This window comes from Dermochelys coriacea, chromosome 2 (genome assembly GCF_009764565.3).
Source record: "Dermochelys coriacea isolate rDerCor1 chromosome 2, rDerCor1.pri.v4, whole genome shotgun sequence".
Taxonomy (NCBI): domain Eukaryota; kingdom Metazoa; phylum Chordata; order Testudines; family Dermochelyidae; genus Dermochelys; species Dermochelys coriacea.
In genome coordinates, this window is record NC_050069.1 from 172145847 (window position 1) to 172157130 (window position 11284).

At 42.0% G+C, this 11284-nt stretch overlaps 1 protein-coding gene across 3 annotated transcripts in view; it reads right to left on the minus strand.

Moving 5' to 3' along the window:
* Nucleotides 1–11057, minus strand: part of CUL1 (cullin 1) — an 86976-nt gene extending 75919 nt beyond the window's left edge. The window contains exons 1-2 of one of the 3 annotated variants that reach the window (XM_043508682.1): nt 10709–10796; nt 7593–7677 (exon numbers count right to left, since the gene is read on the minus strand). The gene's annotated coding sequence lies outside the window, so the exon portion shown is untranslated. Of the gene's footprint in view, nt 1–7592; nt 7678–10708; nt 10812–10964 lie in introns of those variants that run through there. The other 2 variants (XM_038390492.2, XM_038390493.2) reach the window with 2 other exon arrangements.
* Between the last annotated feature and the right edge of the window lie 227 nt (nt 11058–11284).

The following is an 11284-nucleotide window of genomic DNA, read 5'->3' on the forward strand; positions in this document are numbered from 1 at the left end:
TTGTTTACATAATCAAACAAAAAAACCCACAAAAGTGTCACAGCACACTATTATTGAAAAATTGCTTACTTTCTCATTTTTACAACATATTATAAAATAAAACAATTGGAATATAAATATTGTACTTACATTTCAGTTTATAGAGCAGTATAAACAAATTGTTGTCTGTACGAAATTTTAGTTTGTAGTGACTTAGCTAGTGCTTTTTACGTAGCCTGTTGTAAAACTAGGCAAATATCTTAATGAGTTGATGTGCCCCTTGGAAGACCTCTGCATACCCGCAGGGGTACATGTACCCCTGCTTGAGAACCACCGAGTTATTTTATTTTTTTTGGCACTGGTATGACTGCTGCTGGAATACTGTGTCCAGTTCTGGTTCCCACAATTCAAGAAGGATGTTGATAAATTGGAGAGGGTTCACAGAAGAACTACAAGAATGAATAAATTATTAGAAAACATGTCTTATAGTGATAAGCTAAATAATTTGAGTTCTTTGGGTCTAACAAATAAAGGCTAAGGGGTGACTTGAATATTTAATAATGGGCTCTTCAATCTATCAGATAAAGATGTAACATGATCCAATGGCTGGAAGTTGAAGCTAGACAAATTCAGGCTGGAAATAAGATATAAATTCCTAGTGTTGAGAGTAACTGCCCATTGGAACAATTTATCAAGGGTCATATTGGATTCTTCAACACTGAATTTTTAAATCAAGATTGGATTTTTTTTTAAAAAAAGATATCTTCTAGAAATTACTTGGGAGAAGTTCTGTGGCCTGTACTATATAGGAGGTCAGACTAGATCATAATGATGCTTTCTGGAATTAAAATCTATAAATCCTCCTCATCCCTGTAGGTGTGTGGAGGAGTCCTCTTGTTAGTGGCCAATCCGAGTGGGTTTTCCCTGAGCGGGGAGCTGTAGAGTGTCGTCACCACCAGCAGCGAGGGGATTGAAGACCTGATACACTTCATCACAGAAGAAAATATTGCCAAGAATTTTAAACCATCAAATCTGGGATACAAAAATTGTAGAGGCTAGGCTTTCAATATCTGTCCCATGATATTCTTATGTTGAAAAAAAAAATCTGAGAACTTTGTAACATGGAAAACTTTCCTTTGAAAAATAATACTTTGATTGTCTTTAGATAATATTCTTAGATCATATTTCTTTCAAGTTAATGTTTACAACTGAACAAACTTGGAGAGGTGTGTCTAACACTATTTTACGGAAGGGAATGTGCAACAGGGGCATAGTATTATTTCTGAACTCTTTACTGTACAGTAATGCATATGTTGACAAAGGTCTACTATTGCACCCCCACTGTCATTTATATAGCTTCACAAGACAGTTTTATGGATTGCGCATGTACAGTCATGTTGCACATACCAAATTGAAATCTGAGGGGAATCATTCTGCCCCTCTTTGGCAAGGGGAGATGAAGGATATTGGTTTTATATGCTTCAAACTGTCTGCTTCATACTAAGTCTATTACTTTGAAGACAAAGTCTGCTTTATGTGCAACAGATTCCAAGAGAGGCCAGAGAGGCTGAAGTGTTCTCCTACCAGTTTTTGAATGTTATGAGCCCTCAAGGGCTTGTTCACCTGCACATCTACCAATGTAATATATGCCATTATGTGCCAGCAATGCCACTCTGCCGTCTACATTGGCCAAACCAGATAGTCTCTACGCAAAAGAATAAATGGACACAAATCTGTCATCAGGAATCATAACTGTCAAACAAAATCATCACAGTCAAAAACTGGTAGGAGAACACTTCAACCTTTCTGGCCACTCAGTAAAAGACTCAAGGGTGGCAATTCTGCAACAGAAAGGCTTCAAAAACAGACTCCAATGAGAAACTGCTGAGCTTGAATTAATATGCAAACTAGATACCATTAACTTGGGATTGAATAGAGACTGGGAGCGGCTGGGTCATTACACATATTGAATCTATTTCCACATTTAAGTATCCTCACACCTTGTCAACTGTCTAAATGGGCCATCTTGATTATCACTAGAAGTTTTTTTTCCTGCTAATAGCTCATCTTAATTAATTAGCCTCTTACAGTTTGTATGGCAAATTCCACCTTCTCTGTATGTATGTATCTATATATATTTATCTTACTATATGTTCCATTCAGTGCATTCGATGAAGTGGGCCGTAGCCCACAAAAGCTTATGCTCTAATAAATTTGTTAGTCTCTAAGGCACCACAAGTACTCCTGGTTTTTTTGTGGATACAGACTAACACGGCTGCTACTCTGAAACCTTAAAGTACCACTAACTACCTCAACTCTTGATGCCTAAAAGACAACAGCCAAGGGGTGCACAAATACAGACCAGGCATAACCCTACTCTGTGAACAAACAGAAAACCCCCTTAAGAAAGTTACTGATGCATGAGATTTTTCCCCTCCAGCTTAAGCCAGATATCTTAATTGTAATAAACCAAAATTTAACCTTCTGCATTGCTCAGAACTTATATCTCACAAAAATAGCATTTGTTCTGTTCTATAAGAGATCAGATGACTAATTCCGACAACTCATTCTTTTAAATCCATCTTTGCTTTCGAAAGCACAATAACAGCTAACTGCTGCTACACTTTGTCTATACAAAACACTGCACCAGTTTAACTAAAACAGTTTATAAGTTAACCAAAGCAAACCCTCAATGCAGACACCCTTAAACCTTGCTTGTATCACTAAGTTACAAAATTAAGCTTGGACCAGAGTTAAATTAAACTGATTCTTCAATTGATTTACTTAAACGGGTTCATTTTTGCATTACACTAGTTATATAGTAAAGGGATTTTAGCAAGGGCATACTTTCAAGGAAAACAAAGAAATTTGGAAAAATGCTTGTAATGAGTAATTTGTGTGGAGAAGATATTTAAAACTGAATATTTTGAATGAAGAAGTTGAACAGTGACCCTGTTTTTTTTTACCTTCAGCTCACATATTGTTGGGTATGTGACATCACTAGCACATAAAGCAGGCTCAGAAAAGTAGCTTCGTGCTTCACTTCAGGCGTAGTATCATCATTCTTATTACTAGCAACTCTGGCAGGGCCATGAAGAATCCTGAACTATGAACTTTTCATTCTCAAAGAAGTTTAAGGTGTTGAATTTTGTTTGTATGTGTTTCAAGATCTTCCCCCCCCCCACTCCCCACCCCCAATGGTTTCAGATTACAGAGGAGAGGGATTGCTTTTTGAAGGCTAAAGGGATTATTTCTAAATTTCTTTTTAGAAAGCCAGACAAACTATAATTTAGTTTTTACAGAAATTGGTCATCTTTTTCCTTTTTCTTAATTACATGCATCCCATCTCTCCTCTTCAATCCCTTCTCTCCATTTTTTGCTTTTTTTCCAAAACCTTTGTGTTTCAGGGATCTTCCAAAAATCCTTCCCACTTCTCAGTCTCCCTCTCTTCCCATCCCACAGTCTTTTCTCCAAAATTCATGCATCGCAACCACCTCCTTCTTGGTAAAGATGGACCATGACTTCCTCCAAATCTCCGTCAACTGGTCTGAGGTAGTTGCTTGACAGAAAATGAGGAACATGCATCCTTTGGAAGTTGAGAAGGCTTCTTTAACACATGGAACCTGTGCTAACAGAAGCAATAAGGGACTAAGTTTTGTTTTGTACTTTGATGAGCTACAAATGAGCTGAGCTGCTACCATCACTTGGTTTGCATGTCTAATCTCACTCAATCTCCCCCATTTTGTGTTTGCTACCTCTTCTCCTTTCGGAGGGAACCGCATTTGTGCTGCAGCTCCATCACACAGCACCTCCCCAGCCGAACAAACCTGTGCAGAATTACAATTTCAATTTGCTGCTCCTGCTGGCGTCAGTCAACAAGCACAAATTTCAAGAGCAGCAACTCCGGAACTTTTAGAATGCAGAGAGGCAAACCACACAATTCCCAAACCAATTCCCCCGGCCTCAGGTCAATTTTTCTGAGTTAAGGCACAATATATTTTTCTTAACTCAAACCTCTACCCTTCTCTTTGGTAGATGTTCTCCACTGTCATGAGACCACAGAATTGTTCATGAACTTGTACACTAAATTTAAATAGCCAAGCAAAACACAGCGAATTAAGCACAGAAGTCTAGCCTTAATATTAAATTCTATTAACCTGACTTAAGACTTTATTTCATCATAAAAAATACAGAAGATGAAATAATCCATTTTATACCAAAGTACACTAGATGCAACTTAAACCCACAAATAAGATAATTTGAGTTCAGTTAAGGCTGAAATTCTGTCCTTAATTCAACCTGTTTCCCTATATTTTCCTGATTTATAGCTGAAATTGAACTTTAACATTTAGTCTAATTTCAGTATAGTTTCATCTTGTACATTTTACAGATAAGAATTCCTCTGAGTATGAGTTATTTATTATTCACCTGCTTCTCCCAGTTTCTAGGAAGTCACCCTGACCACTGCTAGGAGTTTCTATGTCAGCAAGAGAGCCTGGAACCAGAAGCAGCAGCACACAGAATCATAGAAATGTAGGGCTAGAAGGACCCTGAGATGTTACCAAGTCCAGCACCCTGCACTGTGGCAGGACCAAGTAAACCTAGACCATCACTGACAGGTGTTTGTCCAACCATGTTTTTAAATACTTCCAATGATGGGGATTTCACAACCTCCCTTGGAAGTCTATTCCAGAGATTAACTACCCTTATAGTGAGAAAGTTTTTCCTAATGTATAACCTAAATCTCCCTGGCTGCACACTAAAGCCCATCACTTCTTGTCCCATCTTCCGTGAACAAAGGACAATTTATCATCATCTTCTTCAAACTAGCACTTAACATATTTGAAGACTTATCAAGACACCCCTCAGTCTTCTTTTCTCAAGATTAAAGATGCCTAGGTTTTTTAATCTTTCCTCATAGGTCAGATTTTTAAAATATTTTATCATTTTTGTTACTCTCCTCTGGACTCTCTCCAATTTGTCCAGATCTTCCCTAAAGTGTGGTGCCCAGAACCGAACACAGACTCCAGCTGAGGCCTCACTAGTGCCGAGTAGAGCAGGATAATTACCTCGCTTGTGTTAAGGCTTATATCATTCTGGGGTGTATTTTTTGCATCTGCATCACACTGCTGACTCGTTCATTTTGTGATCCACTACAACTCTCAGTTTCTTTTCAGCAATATTACCACCTAGCCAGTTATTCCCAATTTTGTATTGTGCATTTAATTTTTGCTTCCTAAGGGCACTGGAAACTTAGATCAGCATACCTACATCTCCAAGGGGTGTGAAAAATCCAAACATCTGTATCTACACTGACCTAACCCCCAGCGTGGGGGAGACAGAAGAATTCTTCCATCAACCTTGCTATCTCCTCTCAGGGACATAGATTACCTATGCCAGCAGGAGAACTCCTCCCTTCAGTGTGGGCAGCATCTACACTTAAACTACTACAGCACCACAGCTGCTACACTGGAACCATGCCACTGTAGTGCTTTAAGCGTAGGCATATGCTAAATGAAGTACTTCGCACTTGTCTTTACTTTGAATTTCATCTTGTTGAATTCACACCAATTCTCCAATTCATCAAGGTCATTCTGAATCTAATCCATAGCAGTTGCAATCCTGTCCAGTTTGGGGACATCTGCAAATTTTTAAGTACACTCTCCACTCCATTATCCAAGACATTAATGACAATATTTAACAGTAGAAGACCCAGGACTGACCCCTGCAGAAAACCATTGATAACTCTTGAGTATGGCCTTTCAATCAGTTGTGCACCTACTTTATAGTAGTTTCATCTACACTACATTTTCTTAGTTTGCTTATGAGACTATCATGTGGGATTTTGTCAAACGCCTTACTAAAAATCTAGACATGCCACATGCAAATATACTTTCGTGGCTGCTGTGTCTCCCTAGCTGCAACAGTATCAACAGCCCTAATAACTACAGAAGGAAAGAGAGAATGAGCACCTATGCCCAACCTCTCTAGAAAAATGGTAGCAGCAGGCCAGAGGAAGAAGCCTCCCATAACCCCCTAAATCCAAGAGTAGTCTATTGCTCACCATGCCCTCGCTTTGTAAAAAAGTGAAGTCCGTTATTTCAACTTGAATTTCTCTCACACTTACAGTAACACTAATAATCTTAGGTAGTGTTAATGACAGCAACTTTGACACAAGGACATGTAGCATTTTATAAACCATTACTATTGCAGGTATACATATGTTTTATTAAAAAGCAGATCCAAGAGTGATATTTTCAATTAATCTTGGAATAAAATGTACAACTTTTAGTATGAGATTTAAAAGTGTCATCAGGCTACACAGATCCCACATGACCATCTAACAGTGAACCTTCTGACTCTGACAATCCTTCCAAAAGCAGAATAATCAAAGGCGAAGATAAGGGAGATGGGGAAAGCAATGTAATTCTGTCTCAGATTCTGAAAATAGCAAATAAGAATTATGTTGCTAACTTGAGAAAAGAAGGATGGCTCTGAGGTTGAGGTATAATACTAGGTACTGAGAGATGTAAGAGATCCATGGCTCTGCCAGAAACTTCCTGTGCCACAGTTTCCTAATCTGTAAAATAGGGTTAATATTTTCCCAACCTCAAAGATATAGTAATTCAGGTTTGTAAACCCTTCAAGATTCTAAAATAAAATGCACTATAGATGCAGAATGTATTATACTAAAAATACAGTGTAGAATCTAAACAAAATTATAATGCAGCTTTTGTTTTTTTAAAAAAAACTTTTGTAGGAGACAAATAAAATTGTGCTTCTAAAACAGTCAAGCTGACCATTCTGCTAATTTTTTCTTTAAAAGAAAGAAATATGGCAAAGAATTTGATCATCTTATGAAACAGTACTGACCCTCTCCTTCCCCAGCAGCACTGGAGATAGTCCAGACATATTATAATGCTACATTAGATGGTATTACAAAAAGCCTGATGCAGATATGTCATCTCAATTCTGTACTAGTGCCAGTGTAGCTCCACCAGTGGGAGCCCTGGTGCAGACTGACCTTGGCAGTTTCACCTCCATGTAATTTAACCCTGCTCACAGCAAATCTAGGCTTCACAGCAGTAAACACACCAGTAGCCAGTCTACATTAGTTCTTCCAATGGAGATGCAACAATCATAGTGAAACATTTTACAAAAAATGCTAGTGTAGAAAAGCTCAATAGAGCTCTCTCTCATTTATTAAACTATTTCCTTTTCTTTCTTGCCTTCATCAGAAGTTTTCTTGTAATAAATGCAAAAAACAGAGCAGTCACTGTGGCTGATTAAAAAGAAATCCTATACAATCCCTATATAACACGAGACTACAACTTTTAACAAAGCTTGCAACTAGTTATTGGCCGTTGGCTCAAATCACCATTTGCTTCCATTTACCTCATCTTTAAAATTCAGTAACTGTGGCAACTAACAGTGTTTTGCCCCTGCCAGAGACCTAGGCTGGCACATGGTTGTCTTTCTGAAACTGGTTTACACTTTTTTTTTTTTTTTTTAATACAGTGCAGCCAGGACCCCCATAACCAAGTTTATTACTGGTTTCACTGGGTATCCTTCCTCACTGCTAAGTGCAGCAGAAAACCATAAAGGTACACTACCCTATATGCTGCTGCTATTGTTCTGTGTGCATGTCCTCCAAACCCTGTGTCCCCTGACGGGGCACCACACTTCCCCAGATTTTTCCTAGAATGCATGGATAAAAATAAGATTATACATTGTGGTAAATACAGACTCTCAGTCATGACTGCAACAGAGTAAAGCTGCACAGACAAACTGAACTTTTATCTCTAACACCATTAATGTGACTGTGCCACCAATTGGCTATAAAACTCTGGGAAAGTTGTTGCACAACATGGTCTTTATATCTATCTGCAATAGGAAAATAACCCTTTGTTAGGTATACACTACGGCGGTAAGTCGACCTACGCTATGCAACTCCAGCTACGTGAATAATGTGGCTGGAGTCCACGTACCTGAGGTCGAATTACCGTGGGATCTACGGGAGAAAATCTCCAGTCAACTTACCTTACTATTCTCGTCGGGGGGGGGAGGGGGTAGAGTACAGGGGTCGACTGGAGAGCAATCTGCAGTCGATCTGGCAGGTCTTTACTAGACCCGCTAAATCAACTGCTGGTGGATTGATCTCAAGAGCGTCGATCCCGGCTACAGTGTAGACCTGCCCTTAGCAATTGTTTTCAGCAATGGGTATGTCTCCCCTTCTCCTAACATGCATTCTCTAAACCCGTGTTGAAAGTTAATTTAATTATTAGTGCACATGGAACAAAATTGTTTTCGGTAGCATTACAGAAAGTATAAAGGAGCCATGTTAAAAATCATTTTGTCCACTAGCAGTTAAACTACTTTCAGTGCCAGCAGAGATAAGTACAGGTGGACCCTATGCTGGTAACCACTGTCACCAATGAATCATTCCTGAGGCGATGTCTGCACTTACCGAGGATAGATGCTGCTGCAATCAATGCAGCGGGGTTCAATTTAGCAGGTCTAATGAAGACCCGCTAAATCAACTGCAGAACGCTGTCTGGTCGACTCCAGTACTCTACCAGAATGAGAGAGTAAGGTAAATTGATGGGACAGCGTCTCCTGTCGACACTGCACAGTGCCGACACCGCACTACGTTGACCTAAGCTATGTCGACTCCTAAGCTACATTATTCACATAAATGGAGTAGCGTAACTTAAGTTGACTTACCCTGGAAGTGTAGACAAGGCCTATTAGTAGAGTGGGCCTTTCCATGTTTCAGGTACTCAAACTAACAATCCAGGACCAGAGAAATGTAATGAAATTAAATTAATAGAACAGAGTATTAAATATCTTCTTGAATATTAAATTATAAAAAACAGCAGAATTCTATAGGCAAACGGCAAAATTCAACTTAAGATAGACCCAAGACAGACGCACACAAACCAAAATAAGTGTCCACACAGGGGTTTGCATCAAGTTAGCTAATTTCTTTTATGAAGATTTAATTGAAACTGGTGCAACTTTCTCATGCAGACAAGAGCTAACTTATAGGCACAAACTATAAAACAAATTTAAATGAATGCGACACGCACACACAGTATTCTAATGATGCATGGCACTTAATTCTGATTGAAATATTCAAGTTACAAGGATAAAGCAATCAATATTAACAGATTAGGCAACTAACAGTGACAAGAGGAGCAAGGATAAGTCAACTACAAGGAGGAACAACTGGCAATTTTAAAATCAAGTTTGGATGTTTTTCTAGAAGATATGCTCTAGTCCAAACAGGAATTATTTCAGGGAAGTTCTAGATAATGAAAGTCAGCCTACATCACCACGGTCCCTTCTGGCCTCATAATCTATGAATCTTCAGAACCACAAAATCAGAGAGGGAAGCAACCAATTTGTCAGAGGGTCATATCAGGTCAATTCATCTGCCAATGCAAGCTTCTTTACAATAAGTGCCAAGAGCTGCAGGTGGTGATAGTGGGCCAATTTACTACACTTTCCTTTTGAAGAAAAGATTCCAAACAGTGTTACCCCCCAAACATCCCTCCCCCCAAACCACCAATTCACAATACTGTAGTGGAAACAATTTCAGAGTTGCTACTTTAAGCTAACTCTCCATTCCCTCACTATTCTCTCCCCCAGCTTCTCCAAAATAGCAGGTTTTTACTAAAGCACCTGATGGCCCACATAATTATCCCCAGATAAAAAGTGAGACAAAAGAGAAAAGCTATATGTGCAGTAAATAAAGCAACATTGATTTGGGGTGGGGGCGTTAAACTGGTTTGCTGTTATTAGCAGAGAACTGAAAACATAATTGGGGTAAATTAATAAAGACAGGGAAATAATCTGTGCACAGAGCCTGGATAGAAAAAGGTGTTCAAAAAAGTAAGCCAACTGGTACTACCCCCATCAAAATAAATGGCACAGCAAGAGGATACAAGTACAAAGTAGAGGAGACAGTATGTGGGTTCACAGAAAGGAAGGAAGAAAAAAATGTAATGGGAAGATGATGAGGTATCTTAGGGAAAGATGTGAGGACAAGTAAATGAGATCAGCAGGGGTAAGAATGAGTGCAGGAAATAGTTTTTTGGAGGACAAATTACAGCAGAGGAATAATATTGGTGGATGAATCCTCCACACTGAGAGGCAAAGAATGATTAAAGGGATGAGGAAAGGATCCCAGTTAAAGGAAAATGGACCACTGTAAGGCTTTGTTACAGAGCTGTTAGTGGGTGGCAGAGTGTTAACGAGAGAATTAGAAGGATACAGTTGAGGGACACTGAGGACCAAGGAGATACAGTCACTGGGTAGGGGCAGTTACAGGGACAGTCACCGGGGATGAAGGGACAGTAGGGGCTTTTGGGGAGTAGTTAGTTGCACAGTCTTTAAGAGGGGGAGGGAACTGGGATCATATCGGGGTCAGGGCTAACGGGTCTGGCAGTCTTCTGCCACTGGGGGGGTTGGGGTGAGGGGCTGTGGAGTGACTGGGATAGTATGGGGGGGTGAGAGAGCCAGCCATTGATGCTGCCCCTTGGGGAGGGGAGGCTCCAGGAGCAATACTGAGGCAATGTGGGGGCTGCCCCTTGCGCAGGCGGCTCGTGGGGCGACCCTGGGACGGTGGCGAGGGGGCTGCCCCTTGGGGCAGGAGGGTCCTGGGGCGACCCTGGGACGTGGAGGGGGGGGGTGCGATACGGGATGGGGGAAGGCTCCGGGACGGTACCGGGAAAGGCATTTCCAGTGCGTAGTTCGGGGCCTCTCACCAGAGGCCGAGCCGGGGGCAGAGGGGCCGGATCCCCGGCCGAGCTCGGCCCCACCCCAGGGCCGGCGGGCCAGGGGCATAAAGCGCGCCCGGCGGGAGGAACGAGCAGCGGCGGCGGCGGCGCCCGGGCCTCCCCTGCGCGGCGGCTCCGGAGTGACCCCGAGCCGGGCCCCGCCGCCCGTCCCCACTGCGACACCGCCGAGGCCTCGGCACTCACCAGCATCGCGCGTCCCGCAGAGTCAGGCCCGGCCGCGCCGCATCCGCCCGCCCCTTCCGCCTCCGCCAGGCCCCGCATCCGCCGTCTCCCTCCCACCCTCCCGTCGCCGCGCGGCCCCAGAGGAGGAGCCAGCACCGCCCCCCGCCGCACAGCGCGCCCCGCGGGGAGAGAGCGGCTCCGCGCTCCCCCTGCGCCCGGGCCCCGCGCCCCACCCGGCACGAGGGGGAAGCGGTGCTGCCGCCGGCACCGGTGTCTCCCCCGCAGTAGCGAGAGCGGGCGGCCCAGCGCCAGACCAGGGTGATTCCCCAGCACCCCATTGG